At 42.3% G+C, this 23,872-nt stretch overlaps 1 protein-coding gene across 2 annotated transcripts in view; it reads right to left on the reverse strand.

The window, feature by feature from the left end:
- Positions 1-23,872, reverse strand: part of NEURL1 (neuralized E3 ubiquitin protein ligase 1) — a 142,870-nt gene that overhangs the window by 84,119 nt on the left and 34,879 nt on the right. The gene's annotated exons all lie outside the window — the stretch shown is intronic.

The raw sequence follows: 23,872 nt of genomic DNA on the forward strand, positions 1-23,872 counted from the left end.
CTTCTATTTTTTTTCCCTCCCCAGATGATGCTGCATTTACAGCAGGGCGGGTGGGGTGAGGACTCGTCCCCAGGAGCACTGTGCTGTGGCCCCTACACCCCAATGGGTGCAGGATCTCTCCGGTCACACCAACCCATCACAGCACCCTGCTCTGCTCCCTGGCTTCTGGGGACCTACAGATACCACAAGGATACTGCTGGTTTCATCTTCTGGGGGGCACCTCATCCTGTCTCAGGCTAATGGCAAAGGGTCCAGAAATTCACATCAAATACCATGTTTCACTTGGAGAAATGAAGATTGACTGGGACATTCAATCCCAAGTTTTCTCCCTCAGTTTCTCATTTCAGTTCTGCTTTCTATCCTTACCTTAATCTTGCTACAGTTCTGTGAATAATTGACTTCTTGGTTCACTGCCTCAACCAAGAGATTGCTAGAAAAAAAATATAATTTCATGTTGGCCCAAAAATGAATGCTTTGTGTGTCTCACTGAACAAAATGTTTCTTTAACTCAAAATGAAGCTTTTTATTTTCGGAGTTATTTTTACTTCATTTTTTCAAGTTATGGTCATTCAATCCAGCTCTGAAATGATGTCCTTTAAAAAAAAAAAAAAAAAAAGCCCTTTGTTTTGAATATACCAAAAGGAAAACTGTGAATTGCTATCTTGTCTGATTATTTTATTTTTTTGCAACTTATTGGCTTTGTTTATTTGTCTGAAGGGGAGGGTGGAGAGGGCAGACTGCCAGAATGAGTCATCCTGTTTGGCAGAAAATTATAAGCAATTTCAATTTATTTTAAAAATGGTATTTTTTTTCTAAAAGAATCCAGCATCCCCTCCCACCCCTGAGCTTTCCCCAGTGCTGTGGAGCAGCTCCTGGGGGACACAGACCCTCAGAGCCATCCACAGCAGTAGAATGGCCTGTCTGCCCTGTTCTGTGATAATTCCTTGAGGATTATTTGCCATATGGCAAATCTTTCCTTCACAGACACATCACACTGAAACTTACTGCTGATTTGTTCTGGTCACTCCAAACCCATTTCAGACCTTTATCTATCCCAAATTACTCCTCAGTCTTTCATGTTTCAGGTGCTCCTCTAGACAAAGGGAAAACCTACCTATCGCCCTGTTCCTGTTTCACAGTTCTCTCTGTCAATACACTCTAGGTCCCCTTGGGGTGTTTCTTTGCCCTTGTCAGTAAGGATAAGACCTCCCACTTTGGCATCAAGTGTAAAAATCAATAACATCACCATTTGCATTCCCTTCTAAATCACTGACAAAGGTACTAGGTTGGACCCAACAAAAACCCAGCCCCTAAATCCATTTCCATTCATGAACTGCATCCAGCAAACTCTGGCCAAGCAGCAGTGTTGCTGTCCAAGCCAGGAGGAATCTGCTGCAGGAGTATTTTGAGGCAGTGTGTGATCCTGCTAAATATACTTATTAACCACAAGAGTAGGATGCTGAGGCTGCAGAGCACTTCTGAAAATAGATTCACGGTCATCAAGTTGTGTATTAGCTAAAACCTTGGATCTTTCCAAGCAGCCTTGAACAGACAATGGGACACCTCTACTAGCCTTTCCAGGATAAAATCCCTAGCCCTGGGTACCAGGCAGGGTGGCCTGGAAGGGTTGTGACCATCTGCATTGCTTTCCTGGTGTGCTGGTAAAAAGGCTGGCAGGTCAGCAAGGAGGATGCCAAAGAACCATCATGGTCTGGGAAAAGATATCCCAACACAGCCAAACAGCCCATTCAATCCTGAGTGAGGGAAAGCAGAACAGATACCTGCAGGAACCACAGCAGGGAGAACCAGCTCTGCAGAGACCTAACTTGCACAGAAAAAGATACAAAGAGAGAGGAAGAAAAGGATGAAAACTCTAGCTCAGGGAGATCAAGGGTAAGATCATACTTATGCATAGGCCAAGTGAAGAAAATGAAAATCCAGTTCATGCAAGACTTATGCAGGTAGAAGTCCTTTGGAACTGAATTTGACTCTACGGAGAACTGGAGTTTACACTTCATTAGCCAGACAAAACAAGAAATAAAACCTCTCTTGATGGTTTCATCTCTTTTAACAGTGCTGCAGGTAGAGACATCCAGCCAAGAAATGGCTCAAGAAGTTTCTTTGAATACCAGCATGGGTAAAAGATGGGAACTCTGGAAATCAATCCAATATTCAGCAGGTACATGGAATATTCTCTTATTGACTTTTATGTTTAAAAGCTGCAAACAGTTTCTCGATTACCACTTACACTTGACTCTATGGTAACAAACAGATTGACTAGAAATTCCCCTTTTTCATTCAAGGTAGTAGTTCTTAGCTACTGAAGTTCATCTAGGAAGATGGGATAATTTAGGGGAACACATTCTTAGGTCTTTTTTCAGCATGAGTCTCTGACTGCTACCAGGAGGAAAATTCACCTGTATAGAAAACAGATTTCCTTCAAGAACCTCTGCCATTGTAACTTCAGAGTAAAAACTATGTTCTCATCAGGAAAGCATCAAAGAAAAAACGTCTGAGCAGCATGCACAAGAAACAGCTAGAAAACCTTGCCTTCTATGCATTCTTTTAAAATTAATTTATTGCCGTTAATGGAGGTGACTTAGACGAAAGGTGTGTCTCCACCTTCAGCCCTTTATCTGCAATGCCAAGTCACACATACTGCTGCAGCAAGCTATATGCTGATAAGTTTACGTTTATGTAGCCATTTGGGAATATAATGAGTTATGTCATTATTAAGCATTATTTTAAAGCTGCAGCTCTAGATGAAAGCTGAATCTCAGTGTAAGTCAAAGCAAATTCAAAATTCTGGCTTAAATTCTTAAAATCAAAATCACAACTCATACCTACAAACTACAGCACTGCAACTACTAACCCAGGTGGCTCAATTATCCCAATACAATTCTCTGCAGGCACAGCAGGAAGGGGAATTTAAGAACAGGGAAAAAATCTTTAGGCTGACTAACCACCCCTATTTGCACTTAGCTTAAATGAGACATCAGCTGTGTTTGCTTTAGTGACAGGAGCTGCAGCAGCACAGTGGTAAAGGCTGTCTCTGGCAGGGCAATAAAGACATCAGGGAGGTGTTGTAATGGATGTCCAGGTTGTGGACTGATTCGGTGAAGGAGAGCCAGAGGCCTCGTGCCACTGCTCAAGGGCTGTCACCCCTGTTTATGTAAAGCCAAAGCTGCCCCAGGACATCCAAGTCTTAACCCTGACACTGCCAGCACTCAGTGTTTTATCACAACCTCCCTGCCTGACTGTCTGCAGGAGCACAAGAGAGACAGCAGTGTTGGGGAGGGACAGAAAGCTGAGCTAGAAGGAGGATTTCTACAGGAAGGAACTGAACTGACCTCAGGCCAAATTGCACAACGTTTTTCCATCAGTATGTACATGCTCACAAGCCCCCGCTGGATGGGGGGTTTATCTTTAAAGACTCAGTGCATGAAGGTGTCAGGAAAGAAATTAATGCACCAAAAGCCAAGAGTGCTCCCTCATCCTTGAATACTTTTGGGATAATATATTGAGAAAACCCTGTGGGAAACTAAGAGGAAGCAAGGAGTAAAAATCACAGAATTCAATGTAAGAAGTGCCCAGCAATAACACATTGTACTGAGCTAACCAGGAGCTTTTAAATGATACAGAAAAACTGCGTCTGTCTGGGGCAAGGTCCCCTGGAGCCTGCCAGCAGCCCATTCCTGAGGGCAGGTATCATGCTGTGCATGACACCAACTAGGCCTTCAAATGCCTCCAGCTCTGACCTTCATTTCCATGCTAAATTAATAGCTTTGCCTCTCACTGCCATTTCACATTACCTCTTCAAGCACAACAAGATTCAAAAGAATCTTGGGCTTTTCCAAACATAATGGAAAACGAAGATAAAAACACATCACCAGAAGAAACACTGTAATTTTAAAAACCAGAGAAATGCTGATTTATAACACTCACCTGAATGAATTTGACTTATGTTTCCAGAACTAGAGATAAAACTAAAATATCTTCAAGCAAATATTTTATTTAATCTCATGAGAATCTTTATTTTTACTTCAGCTAGAGGTACGGCACAGTGACAACATGGCAGGGCTGAGAAATGAGTTATTTCAAACCAGTTCTGTGGCTATTAAATATTTGGAAACTTTGAACAGTATCATGTGAGAAGGCACTATGGCAGACTTTAGCAACACAAGTATAATGTCTTTCCACACAAAGTTACAGGGAATGCTGGTACAATATATACATTTTTTTATACTATATTAGTAGCTCATTCATACTTTATCACAGGCAACATCCAAATTTTGCACTGAAAAACTAAATTACCAGCTGGAATCAACAGCATTTTTATGGCATTTTTATGGCTTTAACATGTGACTGCAGAGCAAACATTACATTCATTTTCACAATATTCCTGTAGGAAAAGGGGGTGTGTCTCTGCCTGAGCTAAAGAAGCACATTTTGAGTTTTTTCAAAAATTTAAATTAGGGCCTTTTCAAGCAACAGGTTAATTCACTCTAACAGTCTTCATTCAATGCCCTCTGGAAAAGGCACAGGAAGGACTCTGAGAAACGAAAGGAGTAAATAACATAATCAGAAAGCACCGGCACCAAGGTCAGATAGACAACTTCCACTTCAGCACATGATAGCTTTTGAGAGCCTGATTTTGTAATCTTAATAACGTTCCCTTGTCAAAGAAAGGGAGTTTCTAAAGATTTTTCTTAGCAGATACAATGATAAGAGTAAATAACCTCTCTGTTTCCTGTGCCACCCTTTCCGAGAAAAGCCTTTCACTTACATGCAGGGATGTTTGTAACCAAACAAAGGTACTTTAGGTTTGTGATGTAAATATTAGCCCAGCAGAGAAACACCTTTTTTTACCCTGCTGAAAGTCCTCCAGAGAGGACAGTGAAGGGCAGCAGGATCCAAAAGAAACTTTTTGGGCTGGCAAGATGGGCAGGCAGGCTCATACCACATGTTCATGACAATGTCCCCCACTGTGTGTGCCCACAGAAAGCTTTAGGCTGGGCTTTGAAGGGCTGCTGGGGTCAGAGAGGACAGTCAGTGATCCTCATGCAGGAATGGCTCCTCATACATCCCTTTCCACCCCAATAACCTCCCTGTAGTCTCCTGCTACAGGGCCATCTCAGAGGAAATGTAACTTATTTACAGACCTTTCCCATAAAGAGCTGCTTTCACAAGCTCTTTTACATTGCTCTCCAGGGAACCAAAGGAGCTGGAGGTCAAATACTTCAAGGACAAAATGCATGGCAAGGGTGAATTTTCCAGCCTTGGTGAGAGGAATCTTGCTGGTGCAAATATCAAACCAATCATGTCATGCCTGTTTCAGGTGTTGCCCCTTCCCACTCCCTCTGTTCATCTTTTACTCACTGTTCTCTGGTCTTCTGCTCTCCCTCACCAGATACTGATGTTTTGTACCTCCCCACCCTAGACTCTTTGTGGCCTTTCACATTTTATCTGAAATTTAGCCTTCCTCCCTTGTTATATGTCCTTTAATTCCTTTCTTCTATTATTCAAACTGAGACATTTTGACTCTAACTCAGTCCCACAGAAGTATCATGGAAGGTCACAAGCCAGATGCAGCAGATTGGGGACAGCTATTATTGGAATATGAAAAAGAGTTTTGGTTCTTCAGCCCAGGAAAACAGGACTTAATGAGTTCAAAGAAATCATAGCTTTACCTTCAACAAAGCTTTATAGTTACTTTATCAAAGTACAAAGCAGATGAAGATAAAGTGCAAATATTGTACTAAGTAGCAATGTTATGTTTCCCTCCAGTCACTTCTCCATTCCACATCTCCATTTCCAGGAGAAGGGATCAGAGCAGGACGTGAGACTCATATTACCAAACACAAAAAAATGTCCACATCCCTAGGATCTAAACCATGCTAATATATTCACCACTGCAGCATCTAGACTGAGTGTCTCTGACCTACCACAGCTTCTTCTGATCTGCCGCAAACTTCCGCAAACCAAAACACTGCTCCTGCCATTGTGCCTCTTCCTCCCATACACCATGCCTCCAATCCAAAGGTCTTTTTCACTTCTCCTTCCTCCCTCCCTCCCCCAATTCTTTGTCTCAGCAACCTCTTCTGTGCCGCCCACACACTTGGAGAGCAGAGAGCAGACCAATCTGGCAAGCTCAAATAACAACAAAAAAAGGAAAGAAAAGGGGGAAAAAAAAGTCGTTTTCTGGCCTAGAAGACTCCTGTATATTTTTATCTGGAAGGAGCAATCAAATCTCTTTTCCTTTCACCATGAACCAAAGGGAATGGTGATGGATCACAGGGCCTTGCATTCTCACAAATCAGCCCACACAAAAATAAGGGGGAAAGGCTGGTATTTCTTCCCAATACACAGGCACCTTTGAATAGGAACATCGAGCTTCTTTTCAGCACCAAGCACCGGTTAAAAATACCAGTTTTTACAAGATGGGGTTGGATTAGCCAGTGTTCTTGTTAGTTTTTTCTTAAAAAGAGTTGAGGACAAGCTTTGCTGCCTGCCTGGAGGCTCCTTAACCAGCCAGGCAGTTGTTGGCACTTCAGGGGCTGCTGGGCTGGCTGGGCATTGCCCACACACACAGGACAAGAAGGGGTTTTGGAATGGTGCAGCACCCCTTCAATGCCCACATGGCACTGGCAACATTTACCCATCAAGGTCCCAGTCCTGCAATCTCACCAGCACATACAAAAAATCCACTCTGGCACAAAGCATCTAATGACATTAATGGCACACAGCACAGTGATACGGTCCAGGCATGTGGAAGTAATCACAGGACCCAGAACCCAGGATGACTGATTTTTTTTTCCATTCAACATATGTTTTACTTAGATGTGTCCTTCTTCCCACCCTTCCTTCTCTTGGTCTCCCAAACTATTATTTGGTTTTGGAGGAACAGAGAAAAACATCTTTAAAACAGAAACATTAAATCACACCTATCTAAGAAAAAAAAAATTCTTAACTTAGATATACACAAGATATTTTATTAAATACACACATTCCTAATAATAGGCAGGATTTGACCCCAGCACAACTGGTCTCTTGAGAAGATAAAATACATCTGAACTCTGTTCAGCATGAGGGGCTAAAAATAATGTTTGTGATTAGAATCAAAGAAGTTGAGTTTCAATGGGGAATAAACACTGCTTATTAGGACCAAAGTGTATGTTCCACAGGATGACTCAAAAACTCTAAGCTACTCTGTGCAGCTATTTGCTTGTTCAAGGTGACCTGTGAGCCATACCCCAGGCTAGTAAAAATCAGCAGTTACATCATTTACAACACCAATCCAAACAGAGTGTCTCTCCCTCCCTATCAGGTCATCTTAACTCAGCTGTTCTTATGTCCTGGAGACGTTTTAGTTGCACAAAAGCATTTTCACTTTTGCAGTTTCGTGCCAACTATGATGACTCCTGTCATTTTAGCCTTATGTAGCGACACAGACAAAATATCCATCTTCAACAGCTTTATCAGCACAATTACAGACAGAGTCATCAAAATGCTGAAAGTCTGTAACCAGGCGTTCACCCAGTATCCACCTACACTGCTCTATTGAAAGCAAATTTTCACCTTTGCCTCTACAAGTAGATTAGCCACCACACTCCTTGCCAGATTTTCTAAACTGGACATTTGCACACATCTCCTCTTGTTGTGTAAGTTGAGGGGCCAGTACCAACACCACTTTGGTGGCAGCAGCATGTCCACAGGAGACACTTGCACATCCCAGGGGAATCCCTACTTGTCTCTTACCCAGATTTTACCTCCAAAGAGAAAACACAGACAACTGATGCTTGATGCTCCCCAACTTGAACCAGATCTTCATCAAATTGCACTCTGCCACACTTCTACCTCACACACAATGAACTCAGTCCACTGACATTTCCAAGACCTCATTCAAGGTCTGACTGTGGTTTCACCCCCACTTCAAAGACTATTTGCCCTTCAGCTTCAGTGAGAGGACAGAAGAGAATGTTTTTCATTCATGTAGAGTAGTTAAGAAGTGTAAGTCTTTTTCTGTCCATCTAGATTAAGATAGAATCATTAGACATGGGCATGACAAGATAAATACCTCTGCATGTTCCATGTTAGCAGCACAGGTCTGGACACTACATGGGCATGAGGATATTTAGATGATGGTCCTTCTAACAAGTTCAAGTGTACTGAAGATCCATGTCTTAGGAGTTTGTGATCTTCCCAGACATTAGTTCTTTGCTTCAAGACAAATCCCAGTATCTGCTGTCAAGGTAGAGGTTTATTTAAGAGTATATGTACAAGACCCATACCACAGTGCCCCAGAGCAACTCCCCTTTGAACCAGCTGGTCTTGGGGAGGGCAGGGAGCCACCTATCCCTGGATGCTCAAACACCAGAGTTTGCCTGCTGGTCACTCCTTCTGGATATTGCTCATGCTAACCTAAAGCTCAGTAACTACTTTTTTCCTCACAGCCTACAGTGTATTGCTGACACTATTTATCCATCTGCTGCTTTGCAAGTCTGTGAAACACCTAACAGGCTCAAAACTCCAGCAGTACAGAAAAGCATCTTAATTCAACACCTTATTTCACCTTCTAGCAAACAGAAGCAGTGTCTGTCTCCCCAGCAGGGATGGGCCCTCAGCTGGGTAAAACCACAGTCTGAGCCAGTACTTGTTGGGATTTAGACAACTTGAGCCAAGGAAGGACACTTGGAAGATGTTGACATTTGAGTGGGACAGTTGTGTAAAGACACACAAATATTTAAAGGAAATGGGCACAATGAAGAGGGGAAAGACATTTTTGCTGGCTTATGAAAATTAAACATATGCAAAGCTTAATCTTCTACTACTGAAATCAGTAAGAATTTTGCTAGCGAAGCAAAACAAAAGCAGAAATGGAAACAACATCTGACATTTGCTTTTTCAGAATCATACAAATTGCTGTAGTTAATTGCCTATGAGATAAATAATATATCATAGGCAGCATATGATTTCAAATTTTCATTTTCATAGTACAAAGGTGTCATAATCTGGAGAGTTTTGATGCTTGTAAAAGCTGGTTATGCTGACTCATATTTAAGAAGAGATTTTCCAGTTGGATAGTCATGTTAAATCTATAAAGACACCAAGCAGAAGAATATGTCAGAGAAAAATAGATTAAAATACAACATAGAAGATAACTTGGATAAAATTTTTTGCAAGTAATTTATTGTTCAAGTAGCCTTCAAACTTAAGTTCTTGGAATGCAAAAGGCAGAATGATTTAGTAAATTATTGTTTGGGAACATGTCGTAAAAGTCTCAGAGGCTTATCCAGTATAAATGAAAGCATCTGGCCTTGTATCTATAAGACCATGATGAGATGGCTGCTGAGCAGTCACTATGGAAAGCTTGATATTCAGAAATTAATATCTCTCTGAGCACATAACATATAATGAAGATAACAAGGCAGAACAGAGAAACGGGCCTTGGACTATCACACCAGGCATACTCGATGGATTAGTCATGCAGGCAGCAGACCTGCACAGGGGGACAGCAGACAAATGGGGTAGGGAACCTAAGCCTAAACAATTAACCTTTGGGTAAGTAGCAGACCATAATCAAGCCAACACAGCTAGATCCAGGCCTAGCATTATAGGGCAGTCAAAGCTGGGCTTACATCCTATTCCGAGAGCTGTGTTTTTTAGGGACATTTCCACAATTTACAGCCTGTGGGATGCAATAGGCTCTGATATCATAATTTTCTAAATGCTATCTGCACAGCAGATGTTTTGTGTGTGCACACTACCCCTCAAGCTTCTACCATCTGTTTTTTTACCTAACAAGTCAGGTGTTCATGTTTTTAATCAAAAGAATAAAATGAGCATTTTTTGTCTTCCAAAGAAGAAAATATGGGGGTTATTCACTTATTCTCTGCACTCTTGAAAAAATTGCTAAAAATGAAAAAAAAAACAAATTTGGAGCACTAGGTGGAATGATTCCCCTTTAGTCACAGGGAATATTACAGAGTAGGACTGTAAAAGGGTGAATTAGCAGCACACACAATGGAGCCTGACACCACCTGGCTTTCTTCTCCATTTTTAAATACACAAAGAGTAACGTGAAGAGGCACCATGGAGACAGAGAGCTCCAACACCAGGCAAGGTGTGGAGAGGAGAAAGAGCAATGCTGGATGAATGCTGACATCTAAGCATGCCAGAAAGGGCCAGGGGTGTCACAGTCCCTGTCACAGATCCCAATCCTTGGTCAGACTGTCACCCCTGACCAGCTGAGAGTCAGATCCCCAATGAGAGGCAACCAACATCAGAGGACAGAACTGAGACACATTGCTGAGAGCTGCCCTCTCCTCTACCCTCTTCCTACAAGGGATGAAAGCCAAGCAGCAAAGAAGTTTTAACAGACTATCACTGGGGATGGACCAGCTGTGACACTTGGCAAGTTCCTCATTAGCCCCAGAGAATCAGCAATCATTGCAAATGCCACGTGGTTTAAGTTCAGCATCTTTTCTGGTTCAGTAACTTCTCTGGTTACTGTTTGTCTTAAGGAAGCTTCCCTGCTGGAGCGAGTTCTTTCACTATTTCTTCCGATTCAAATAGGATTTATACCCTTAAGTTTTTACAAAACTGTTTTAAACCTACTTTAAAGTTAAAAGATGCAAAAATCAAACAGCATGAATGCCTTTCCTCATTGCCCAAGCCTTACAATATTGCTACAATATCACAGTTCTCCCTCATCCAGTCTGTAGACATTCAGAGTGGTCTGAAACACTAATAGCAAACATGAACCCACCATATGTAAAAATAAGTTGCATTCATCACTGATTAATGCACATATAAGCAAAACTGAAATAACAGAAATATTCTGAGAAAGTATATTTCCCCTCTCAAACCAAACAGCTACAATCACCCAACCAGTAAGAAGAGGCATTACCATGAAGGGCTCTGTCATGTGCCAGGGAAATGAGCAGTGAATGAAAATTCATTATTAACAGGTCAGACGCAATTATTGTTCAGCCAGGAGCAGAGAAATTTCAGATAGCTAACACACATATAAAAATCATGGATCTACCAAAAGCAATTAAGGAACTGGGAATGGGACAACTCAAATTGTTCATTGCACACAGAGCACCCAGTCCATGGTGCCACTGCAGCCCACAGTGACCCTTCCCACTGTTCCCACGCCACCTTCGAGGGATAACCTTCTGTGCAGCCACCACCATCCTAGGCTTCCCTGCTCATGTTCCCAGCCAAGTGGCAATTCCAAGTGTGATTTTTCTTGCTTGTGATATAAAATCAAAAGCAAAATCTCCTTTCCTAGAGGTCACCTACTCAGCCACTTCAGTTGACACATGCTATCTTCAGCATCCACAGGGACTCTGGAGGATGACTGACTGTCAGCAGCAATGAAATCTGGAAAAATCCCACAGCTGTAACAGGGTTTGCTCCATGCCCAGCCCAGAGGGTAACATGTCCACAGCACCCTCTTAAGAATGCAGCTCACTCATTTTGCTGTGTTTACACCATCAATTGTTGGCAAAACATGACTAAGGCACTTTATTGCTTTGAGGCTGAAGAACAAAACATCTCATACTGGAGAGAACCTGCTCTGATTGCTGACAGAGCCAGAGCAAGGCTGTGGGTGGAGACCAGGATCTCACCAGTCATTCCTCACTCCTCATTCCACATGGAGCAGTCTCTCCATACACCTATCTTCTTCCTGGTCACCAAACCGGTTTTTGTTCATCCATCTGTGGTTCGGGACAGGGGACAACTCAGGGATGCCCAAGGTCATCCTTAACACTGCTCTATCCAAAGGGGAGCCAAGGAAAAGACAAGGAGAGAAGGGCTTTCTCCCCCAAACATGAGGATGGGTGGCAGCAGGGCAGCACAGCTGCCACAGCCTTTGCTGCTCCTTTATGGCCACTCTTCTCTCTGAGTCAGCTCCCTTCTGCTCTGCAGAGCAGAGCATTGTTTGCTAAGTCCTATAAACAGGAGACAAGGAAACTAAATGCAGCTCTGAGTTACTGTTGTATGCAGGGTGGGTGTGAGTTGCTCTCTTCAACACCACAGTCTGCTCTGTGCTCATAGGCTTTGCTCTGTTGTGGCTCAATAAATAAGTAATCGCAGGGAGCCCCAGAGCCTCTGTTCAGTCCGGGAGCTTTATGTGGCAAATGAGCCATGAAGAGTTAGAGGGACAGAACAGAGAAATACACCACCAATGGAGAACACCTGCCCTCTTTCTACAGCAAGAATAGACCTATGCCATCCTCTGAGCTCATCCCCTCTCCAAATCATTTCTCACACTTTCATACAGCTGAGAAGAACATGTGTGAGAAAGGAAAATAGCCATGTGTTTTGTCAAATCCCAGAGGTGCTAAGTGTTTTACAGTTTAAGAGGCCAAGGTACTCAGTACTTTACAAATATATACATGCTTCCATGGTTGGAAGTAACTAAGTCAAATTATGTAGCTGTAGCACCAGACATACAGCTTCTGTTTAGCATCATCCTAAATTTGTTCACTATTTCCTACATCTATCTTGACACAAGCAGACCAGCAGTAGAAAAACTAGATATAAATATACAAGAGAATAACTGGTCAAGCAGAAAGCAACTTTTCTTGTGTTATATCAGTCCTTCAAAGCCTTCAAGATACCTGTACATCAATCAGAAAAAAACACCCCAAACTTAAAAAAAACCTAATCAAACCAAACCAAGAGAACCTCAAAGAAAGATTTTTAGGTTATATGCCATATAACAGAGAAGACAACACATTAGCATGGCCAGTTTTTTATAACCTGCCTTTAACGTAAGTCTGCTGGGACATCTTTTGGAAAAGCACAGTACACATCTTGACTTTGGTTTAAAATAACAACAATTTGGGAATTTTTGTCATCTCAGCAGCAGTTTGCAAAAATGGTCTTCAGCATTCAATTAGTTCCCATTTCAGAATTAGCAAAACACATTCCCAGAGCTATCACAGAGAAAAGGCAAGAGGTGCGTGCTCTCTTAGACTCCTGGCTGCTCTTAGAGTGGCTGGACACACTCCTCTCCTGAGGATTTTTGAAGTTGCCTGTTATTTCAGTGTGACACAATAGCATTTTGTTGTATTATTCCATAAAAACAGAACCCACCATCTCCAATCAGATCAAGGCACTCTCCATTTCAGAGATGACTTGCCCATTTTAACAAAGAAATCCTTTTAAGTTGCTGTCCTCAAGCCCACCAGACCACATGCTGAGGTGAATGTGGAGGGGGAGGCAGGGAACACTTCTTTGTGCCATTATTCAAATGCCTGGTCACAACAATGGCTAAAAAGGCTGAGAATTTAAATGACTTAGCATCTAAGTGGATTCACTAGAAATAGTTTCAAATTTTTTTCCTAGCAGATAGCCTGAAGATATGCAAAGACTGGAAAGTGCATTCAAGATGCTGAATCTGATGTTGCTGTCTATTTATGTCAGTACAATTTCCAAATCAAAATACTGAAGCAAATGGTCTTCCCCAGGGAGCAGATGTTTGAATGCAGTGATGGGGACCAATTTAAGAACATAGGTACAAATGAAGTGTTCGTTCTGTTCCAGCCTTCTCTAGTGATGTGAATTGTGATTCACAGAAAGGAGATGACTACACCAGAGACAAGAATGAAAAATTAATTTCATTTTCTCTGACAGTGGACTGCTGGAATTTAGGAGAGTGTCTTTCCCAGTGAGATACTACCTCATGCAGTAAGACAGTATCTGATGTTTTTAAAAGCAGCAGTAATGTTCTCCAAGTCAGATGCATACAGAATACAGTCTCTGAAGCTACTCTGCACAAATAACTATTTTTTTCTTCTACTCAGTTGCAAATTAGGTTTGAAAGGGCTTCCTTACTTCCGAACTTCCTATGTGTGAATGACTTGTGGAAGCAAGACAGCATAGCAGGTTCACTGGATGCTGCAGTGCGTGAGGATTTTCCATTTGCTTCTTACAAGCTCACTGCCTTTGCATCTAAAATACATTATTATACTATTTATATTTCAGCAACATCTTGGATCAAAGCAAGATGAAGGCATCGTTTTGCCAGGCTCCAAACATTGTTAGGGGTAAATAACCTCCATTGTTTTGGATCCAGCTCCATAGCTGGAGCTGCATTACAGGACAGCAGTGGCCCTCATGACCCAGCCCTCCCCAGAGCGTGCACGGGCACTCCTAAGCTGTGCAATGCTTTACTGCCCCTGTATGCAAAGCAATGGTTGGGGTCACGCTCTGCAAACAGCTTTATATTCTTATTTTGCATGGGTAAATATGAGACCAAAGCAGCCTAGCAACTGAACTGCAACAGGAGATAGGTTCAGAAGGAAATTACGAATAATTTTCCTTTCCCCACTTGCTATCTAGTTTTTATTAAGATCAGAAACTCCAACTCAAAAAGCTGGGTTCTATTTCCAGTGCTGGCAATGGTTTTCTGACCCTGTCTGTCTGTTCCTAGTTTGTAAATTTACAAGGTAAAGTCTATAAATTTCCTCTGCTTTGGACAGATTTGGAGATCTTCAAATGACAAGTACTACATCAAAGAATGTAAGTTTCTGCCAGAGTATTATTTAATAGATGTCCTCTTAGACAGCAAAGCAACAGGCAGAGTGAGCAACCTAAGCAAGTCACATGCATTCTTCACCAAGATCAAACAAGAACTTATCTTGTAGATGAAGTCAAAAAGGCCCAGGCAAGAGGGAAAGGACTTCTTCATCTATTTCAGCCTTTTTTTACCCCAAGGTTTTGACAAGTGTGGATCCATCAGTAAATATTTATTGAGAGCTACCAATTGCTACTGTGATATCACGGATGCTCTGGCTCAGCACAGCTTTCATGTTTTCTTCAATGCTATTCTATAATTTAGGCAATGGCCAGCCTGTCAGTAAGTTGCCTCTGCAACAAAGTCTATCACAACTTTTCAACATCACTGCTTTAAATGCTGTGTCTACATCAGTCTGTGCAGGGGGATGCAAACTGAAACTGGACACAAGGCTTGAAATTACTTGTAAATTCTCACCAAGGTTATAAAAGGGACACTTGAATATGAAACAGAGATAGTGAAAAAATCCTGGAATAAGCTTTTTCAAAAGAGAAGAATGCAGGCCAAATGGAAACACACTAAGTATAATTTATAATGAGCAGTGTGTGAAAGCTATCCAAATCATGGAGCTCAAAATGAGAATAAACAGTGATCTTCCAATAGGGACAAGTACAGATAAGGTAAGTATCTGCTAAAAGGCTGAACTCTGAGCAACCCTTGGGTGTTACCAACGGCTTGAACGAGTCCTCAGTATGTTTCACTAAGAACCAAAAAAAGACTGTAGCAAAAATACTGCATATTCAATGTGGTTAACCTGGAATCCAGTACCTGCCTGAATGACTGTTGCTCAGCAGTTGATTATGTAAAATACAGACTTGCAATCCACTTTTGCATGCAATGAGCACAGCTGATCCTGCAAGATAATTGATCTGCCCAATAAGATGGAACAATGCCTGCAGTCACCCAAACTACAGCAATAAAGAACTAACAACCAAAAAACCTAAGCCTGCTCAAAGCACACATCATGTACTCATCCCCATCTTGTCTGCAGGGGCACCAGTGGGGGTCAGCAAGATCACTGTGAAATGTGAAATCCATTGGGTGTAAACACCCGGAAGAATGTTAGCCCACAACAGAAAACAAATGAAAAATTCTCTTTCAAAAAACTGTACACACTTCGAGGTGTTTAACATTCAAGGCTCTTTGACAGATCACATCACCACTAACTGGTGGAAATAAATTTTAAGTGCAGAGCAAAGCTACTCAGATATTAAAAGGAAGAGTGCTCTTGGAGCACTGTTGGACAGCAGCAGAGATTGCAACCCAGGTGGCTGAAAAAATACAGGCAGAGTTGGGAGCCTCCAACCATGGGTTAAATTGTTCAACCATGTTTATTTTCAGAGTGATGACTGCCTTTCAGCAGTTATTTGGTTTGAGAGGACACAGATTCTGCATCCTTAGCCTAGGACAGTTTAGTTCTTAACTAGGTAGACCCTTAAAATATAAAGAGACAACTCTAATATGGAAACATTTCCCCCTGCCCCAGCCTTCCCCAGCCCTATGGGAACAGGAACCATCATCCAGCACTTTATATCTTCCCTGAGGTGGGTGAGATATTCACTGAGTGTTGATGACAATGTCTGACTGGCAAGCAGTCATTATCCCATGGGAATGAGGAAATGTGCAAACACACTGGAAACATGGCCATGTGTCTGTCATGCTGGCATCAATCACCTCTCACCACAGAGAGCAGTCAGCACTGCACAATGAACCATCCAGGGCAACAGGGCTCTTGCAGTGCTCTGTAACTCCACACTGTTTTTTCCTGAGCCTTCTAGAAGAAAGCAAAAGGTGAACCCTAGACAGCCAAAGACACATGAGATCACACAACTGCCCATCACTAAGCATAACAGCAGAACTTGTCCAGCTCAACAAGTTTCTCAAGTGTTTCTTGCCAGGTACTTGAGTTTCCAGCAGAGATGCTGCAGTTTCTTCCAAAAATGTTGTCTTCTTAAACAAACTGGACAGATTGTTGTGGAGATGCTAAGAGAATGTCAATCTGCTAAATGTCAGAAGGATTTTGACTAAACTAGGAAGAAAAAATAGTCGGGAATTACAGCTATATAATTAGTAACAAATCTTCAATTCTACATGTTTGGATAGTGAGGCTGATTTAGAATCGATTGCTGAAGTGGAGCAGCCAAGAGGACAGATTCAGATCTTCTCTGTATCAGTGGAAATGCAGAGTAGCTCTACTGAAGCCAAAAAAAGTATGTAATGCTGCAACAGTTCCATCCTTACAGCTTGGCAAGGTTATTTTAATGAAAATGCTGCCTTTTTTTTTTCCTTATCATCTTTTTACCTATTAATGGAATGCACCCAAGCCCACAAAGACTGAAGCTCCTCAAAGGCAGGAGCTGAGCCAGGAATAGGTCCCAGAGTGGCCAGATTTCAGGTCAAGTGTTTGTTTCAACACCTGAAAGCTCAGGCCCCAGACTCCTCTCCTTCTTGTAGTCTCTTTTTGCAAACAGAAGTTTCATTGAGGAAAGATATGAAGAGAAAAAAAATCCTGGGCAGTTTCTTCCTGCTTACATGACTGATCCATGGAGTTGGGTTTCCATGGCTGACACCAGACCTTCAGCAGACTGTTAGGAAACTTAAGTAAGAGGTTCTTTTTGAAATGTCTAAGTTTCTTAAAACTCACAAAAGAGCAAGAAAATCACAGCCTCTATCCAAAAACTGTTTTGCGAAGTGACACATCTTACATTTTACACATTATTCATATAATCTGTGGAAGAGAGTCAGTAGCTGACTGACACTAAGATGTTGAAAACTTTCCAGCCTAGAAATGCTTGCAGTGTGCCAGCTCTACATAAATTTAATCTAGAGTTACAAGGACTGAGTGAGGGTGCTGCGTGTCACCACAGAAGGGATGTCGAGTTTTATTGGACAATTGTTATCTTCTCCCCACCAAGGAAGTTGTTGCTACCAGCAACTTGAGACACTGCCATCACCATCTCTTACAGAGGAAGCAAGGCCAGAAATTTTTGCCTCCTTTCTCATGCCAGGAAGGGTGTTTTTACAATGGATGAGCAAGAGTGGTGAAGAAATCAAAAATAATTCAGAAAACATATCAATAAAGCTAATACCAGTTGCTTTGGACACACAAAAACATATTACAGAAACATACCACATACAGTCTTGTATCCTCTTGATACGATCTCTTCTTGATGACTTTAACATGGTAGTCTTGGATGAGCCAGTGGGAGATCTGCCCAAGTAAAAACCTCAGAATTGCACCCTCCAGAATTATCTTCACCAAAATCCAGAGAACTAACAGCCTTAATGTCCCACAATATATTTTGTGTCATTCCAAAGATGAATCTTGGCTTACCAAAATTCTTTGGCTAGTTAAAGAAAGGACAAAAATAGTGGTGTCCACCAAACTGAAAGGAAAACAACAATCTCAAAGCCATTTGTCTTCACAGTAATTTCAGAATTATGCTGAAAATACAAAGGCAGCATATGGCATTCATAGTAGGTCTCATCACTCCCTATAGCACCAAATAAGAAGGAGGCAAATGCAAGATTTTGGTGGCCGAGTGTGATGCAAAGAAGTGTGGGAGGGAAGAAGCTACTGAAGGGTACCAAGAAGGAAAGCAATGGGATGGGGTTTAGGTTTTGACTTCTGATGGGGATATGTTTTATTAAGCATGAAATCATAATATGGTTTATCAATGGACAATAACACTTTTTAAAGGACTGCTACTGACTTGTACAATGAATATAAACTAAGGCAAGTGGGAGAAATGTCAATGTTTCCATGTCCTTGTTTCAGACTCTTTACAGTGTTGGAGTCCCTTCCATGTTCTGGGATGAAATATTTTGTCCAAGATCACCTAGAAAGTCTAAGACATAGCAGGGAAATTATAGCAGGTGTCAGACCTCCATTCCACCTCCTGGTCACTGTCCTTCACCATCCTAGTCACAATGCAACCACGAGGAAAAACTTCCCTTGCAACTACGCAGACCAGACACATCAGTGAAAGGAGCGGCTTTCCCTGGAGAAAGGCAGAGGGAGCTCTAAGATATTCCTTGTGCCAGCTTACCTCACACTATTAAGCTTTTCCCATACTATCCCGTTCCTCCCTCACCCCACAGCTATTCCCTTTTTATTTTGGCCAAATATTTTACCACCCTCTTACATGCACGATCGCTAGAAAGAGCATTTCTAGCATGCTGTGCTAACACCCACAGACTCCGAGCCCCCAGAGCCCCCAGGACTGCTCAGCTGCCCTTGGCCAAAGGTCTCAGAGTGCCCTGGTGCTGGCTGTCCCAGGGCTCTGCCCACACCTGGCAGCGAGGCTGTTTGTGCAGCTTTGCAGCAGCAGCTCAGAGATTCCTCAGAGCAAAGCAGCGACAGAAGCTGGGGCCACCTGTGCCTAATGTCACAAAGGGGATTTTGCCCAGGCTGTCCTGAAGAGGATTAGGGAATCATCTACTCACACAAAACAACAGTCACATCTGCTGCTCCAGCGCAAGTTGTTCTTATTTGCTCTCACAAAGCTCGTTTTTACTCTGTCCTGACAACTTCTCCTATTACAGGATCCTGCCATGTAATGCAGACACTTGTGAAGAGCTGGGGGCTGGATACAGGTGGAGGGTGAGCACCAGATCAGGTGCATTCAGAGCTCAACCATCCACAATACACAGCAGCATCACACAGAGCCAACAAACAAATAGGCCTGGTTTACAGAGGCTGGAAATTCACAGCAAGCTGGATATCACTGAGCAGTCAAACTCCTGAGGCTTCAGAAGGTCTTTAGGGGGACTCAAAAATTGATCAAAATTTGTGAAAATTTAACCAATTATTTAGCAGTTTAAAGGAGTCAAACATTAAAGCTCCCAAGTGATATTCCAAATATACTTCCTATATTAGAGACAGAAAAATCTTTGTTTTGTCAGATGTGCAGATGTATAAAATGGTACATCTAAAAGGAAGAGGAAAGGAAAGTAAATTCCCCAAGCAAGACCTAAAATCTGCCTACTTTTCTTAGCTTTTTGAACTCTAAGATACATGCATACCAGCCACCTTGATTTTTCCTCCTTTCCATTGGCAAGAGATAAGATTATCAAGGTGCCTATAAATTGCTTTTATTGATTTTACACATAGGGGTGGGTTTTTTTCACTTTTTAGATTTTTATAACTAGATTTGTAATTTAGATTTCAGCTATGGCTTCCTAAAAGAAATCCAGGATTGCCCATTTGACCCCTAAGCAAATCAGCCCTAATCCCATAATATAACACTCTTCCACAGGATTGAGCACCCTTTCCCTCCCAAGGTGGTCCCACTAGGTCAGGGTTTAACCACTGTACTCTTGCTGCTCCCACCAGTGCCACTGCTGTTGCATGGATTAGTGATGGATTTCCCCTGCCAGGACTCAGCCCAGGTTCATCAATACAACCATCCTGGATGCACAGAGCACATGGGGATGGATGTGAGGAAGCAGGGACAGAGTGAGCTGCAGCATGAATAGGGCACAAGTGGAGTGAGGAACTGGTGTGTGTGGGCTCTGACTGGTTAACAAAACCTCCTGTGAAACAGGTTTCTTTTGCAGTAACAAGTCCTAGTGCTCACCTACTCTTCTACCTCCAGAAGTTTTTTTTCCAAAATATGTAACAAAAATATTTCCCTGGAGTTGGTTGCCTCTTCCCTGCTGCTGAAGGATTGGGGATTGCTCTGTCCTTTCTCACAGCCTTCTCCAACAAAGGCTTCCCATCCCCTTCACCTCCCTAAAGGAAATTAATCCACTTCTTTCTACAGTTTCATAATCAGAAACAGCTCCCTCGCCTCATGGTTGTTGTTCATCTCTTTTGGGCTCTATCAAGTGTTTCCACACCCTTCTCAAAGCATGCTGACCAAATCTGAACATGTTATCCCCATCACTGAGGGGAATCTCTCCCCCAGTCCAGCTGTGGGGCCTTCAGTCAGCTCCCCTGAGCATAAAATTTCATTATTTTGCAACAGAATGACATCATTTCTCATGAGCTCGCCTCCCATACCCCCAGTGCACTAATATTTTTCTGCATCCTTGAATTCTTCTGTCCAAGAACAGCACTGTGCTGTTGTCTCCATTGAGTCACACCTGACAATTCCAAATGACCTCTTAATCTTTAAGATTGTTTTGGGATTCCAGTAGGTAAAAAGCTTCTGAGTCTGGTCTGCTGGTACAACAGATAGTGCACTTACCTTTCTTCTGATTTCACTCAAATGAAGTGACTCCCTTCAAACAATTGTATGAATTTCTGCCTGCCTCAGATATGAAGCTACTAGAAAAACTACACACAGAGGCATTTTTCAGACAATCTTGTTTGATACCATTTTTAGTTATATATTTTTAAAAAACATCTTTCAAAAAAAATCACCTCATTTAAGTCTCCAGCAGTCATACATCATATCTTTGTTTCAGAGCTCACCTGCTCAGGCAAGATAAATACCATAGGCAGAGGGGTCCTACAGGTACTTGATTGATTGAGAGATTTTTCTCTGGCCAACTTATTGATTTTAAAAGGATTTATTTCACCTCAAATAAGAAAAATATTCCTTTAACATCACTCTTGACAATTCTAAAGATGTTCCTGGAGAGCCATTAATGAAAAAGTAGCAGCCTCTTGGATTGCAGGGAGTCCAGAATCTCAGTAAAGTTTCATAAAGGAATTAGGAATTGCTCTGCTAGGTCAGGTCATTGATCCAGTTAAAGGATTGAAGACAGACATGGACACATAACCAGTTACTTAACTAATTACCCCCTAGCAAGTGAGCCACACTAACTGGTGATGTCCAAGCTCTCAGTCTGCTGAAACGTGCAGTAAAACACTCCAGCTTCTCCCCTCAGGGAGGTCAATCTACCCCTGAGAGGAGGTTTGTTAGCAACACTCATTTCAGAAGCATCACCACACCAAGAGCCTGCCCTAAGTGCATCTTATTTATCACACAAAGGATAATCAATACAGAGAGATCGTGACAAGTAGGCTACTTCACCAAATAAACATTTTAAGACTCTCCAGCAGAAGCAGCAAAACATAAAGAAGCTCACTGGCTATTTCTGAGTTACCCTGATGCTGTAAGGTCAGCATTGTGTTCTTTGCACTCCTGGTACAGCAGCAAGGAAAACACCAGCCAAGTGTTTGGCTCCTCACACCCACAGTGAGGATCTTGGATGCTGTCAGCTTGAGAAGCCAAGTGGGGAGAAGACAGAGCAAACACTTTTGCAGGACAGATGCCAGTAAGGACAACAAGGAGTGTCCCACTGGGGCTGGGTGCCAGCCTGGCAGCTGCTTGGGGAACACTGAGGCATAGCAGTGAGCGCCTGACCCAGCAATGCCAGCAGTGATGGGTCCTGTCCACATCTCCTAAGACCCAAGTGTTTAATTGAAGCTAAGCTGTAATCTGAGCATTCACCTGAGGTCTCCAGTAAGGGAGAAATGCCACACCAGAGCTCATTGCCACACAGATGAGTTAAAGGAGTTAAAGAATAAAAATAGTAGCAGCCAGGTGCTCCAGTTCCTCAACTTGATTGAATTTGGCATGTGAAATATAGTAGGTTCAAAACAGTAATTACAGAATAATACATATGAGAAAAAGACCCAAGTCGTAAAAAGGAAAGCAATTACAAGCAAAATTAGCTGGGAAAGAGAATTAATGGGAAAATATGAGTGATGATGGATATATTTTACCAGATGTCAGAAAGTGACAACTATAGGAAAAAAAATCTCAAAAAGAGACTTGTTTCATAAAATAAATGAAATCTTCTAAAATTCAAAATTACATGAAAAGTGGGTAAAAGAATTTAATAGAATTATTAAACAAGTTACTAGTCAGGAATTGTTTTAAAAGTTGATTGAGAGTAATGCACATTCCACCAGTCAAGTCCATTAATAGATATAAGCAGCTGAGCTGACAGGAAGAAACCAGCAGCCATGAGGATATTCAGGATAACTCCAGTAATCAGACTCCATGGAACAGATGACTCTGTGTTTGGGAGGAAGTTAGTCAAGGTATCCATAGGATCACTTGATGGACAGATGCACATCCAATCACATCACCCAAAGAGAGACACAGCACACCACATGAAATGAGAGAACACACTAATTAGGAAATGTAATCACTAGGAAGACTTATTAATAAACAAGAGGCAATAGGAAAGCTGGCATAAGACAGCAGAGGGCAAGCAGACTTCAAGGATACAAATTTGGTACATTCTAAAGGAAAGACCCCTAATAAATAAATTCAATGGGGAAAGGAAACCTGTCCATTTGAAAAATATTAACAACACAAAAAATAATTTGATAAGGTGGAAAGAGATCAGTATGAAGAACTGAGTCATTGCAGAGTATGGTCAGCAAGGACCAGGGAAGGAGAACATCTCATAGGAACAGGGATCATGGCTGGGTTACAAGGGCAGCTGAATGTAGCAGCCAGCAAGACCCAGGGACAGCAGACATCCAGCATCCAGCCTCCTTCCCTGCAGCACTCTGCATTTATTTTCTTTAGCGATTATTCACACAGCTTTCAAGGCTTTTAAGATTCATGAGACTATCCAGAACTGGCACCACATTTCCTGGGGTTTTTGCAAGCTTGCTACAGCTGGTCAGGAGTCTGTGATAACCCTGCATCAACACTGCCTGTGGATGCAGCACATTCCCAGGGAAAGAGGGTGTCCCTGCACTTGCAATTCACACTTGCACACTGCATGCCCTGTACCCACAGCCCAATGCTTTCTGCCCATCAAACCAGCAGCCATCCAGGCACCAAAAAAAGTGTGTTCCATCGTCTTTTACCTTCTGCCCTTTCCTTCCTGGCTGCTTCATGGATACATGTGAGCATTGAAGAATATCTTAACAACAACAAAACTGTTTATCAGCACCACCACAGAGCACACATAGTCCATCCTGCTCCAGGTCACAAGAAGAGAGAAAAAGCAGGCAGTGTGGTGGGCCATGTGTAAGGTGTAGAGCAGTTCCCAAGTGACACCTACTTCAGTGAGCAGCAGCAGCACTCCCCTGCAGCACCCAGAACTGCACAGAGCTGATGGTGGGAGCTTCAGGGAGAATCTGCTCCAGCTCTGCCCTGACCTCTGCAACCTCCCCATCAGCCCCAATGAGCTGACAAGGTTCCTTGAAGCAGCACAACACTAAACTCAACACCTCCAAGTCTTCAGCAGTTGGAGTTTGAATAAAGAAAATGCCAGAATGCCCAGCTCTGCACTGGAGGTGGGATTTGCACATCTGTGGGGATCTCATCAATAAGCACAGTTTTGTTGAAATCTCTCATATGT

Source organism: Catharus ustulatus, chromosome 8, assembly GCF_009819885.2.
Source record: "Catharus ustulatus isolate bCatUst1 chromosome 8, bCatUst1.pri.v2, whole genome shotgun sequence".
In the NCBI taxonomy this organism is placed as follows: domain Eukaryota; kingdom Metazoa; phylum Chordata; class Aves; order Passeriformes; family Turdidae; genus Catharus; species Catharus ustulatus.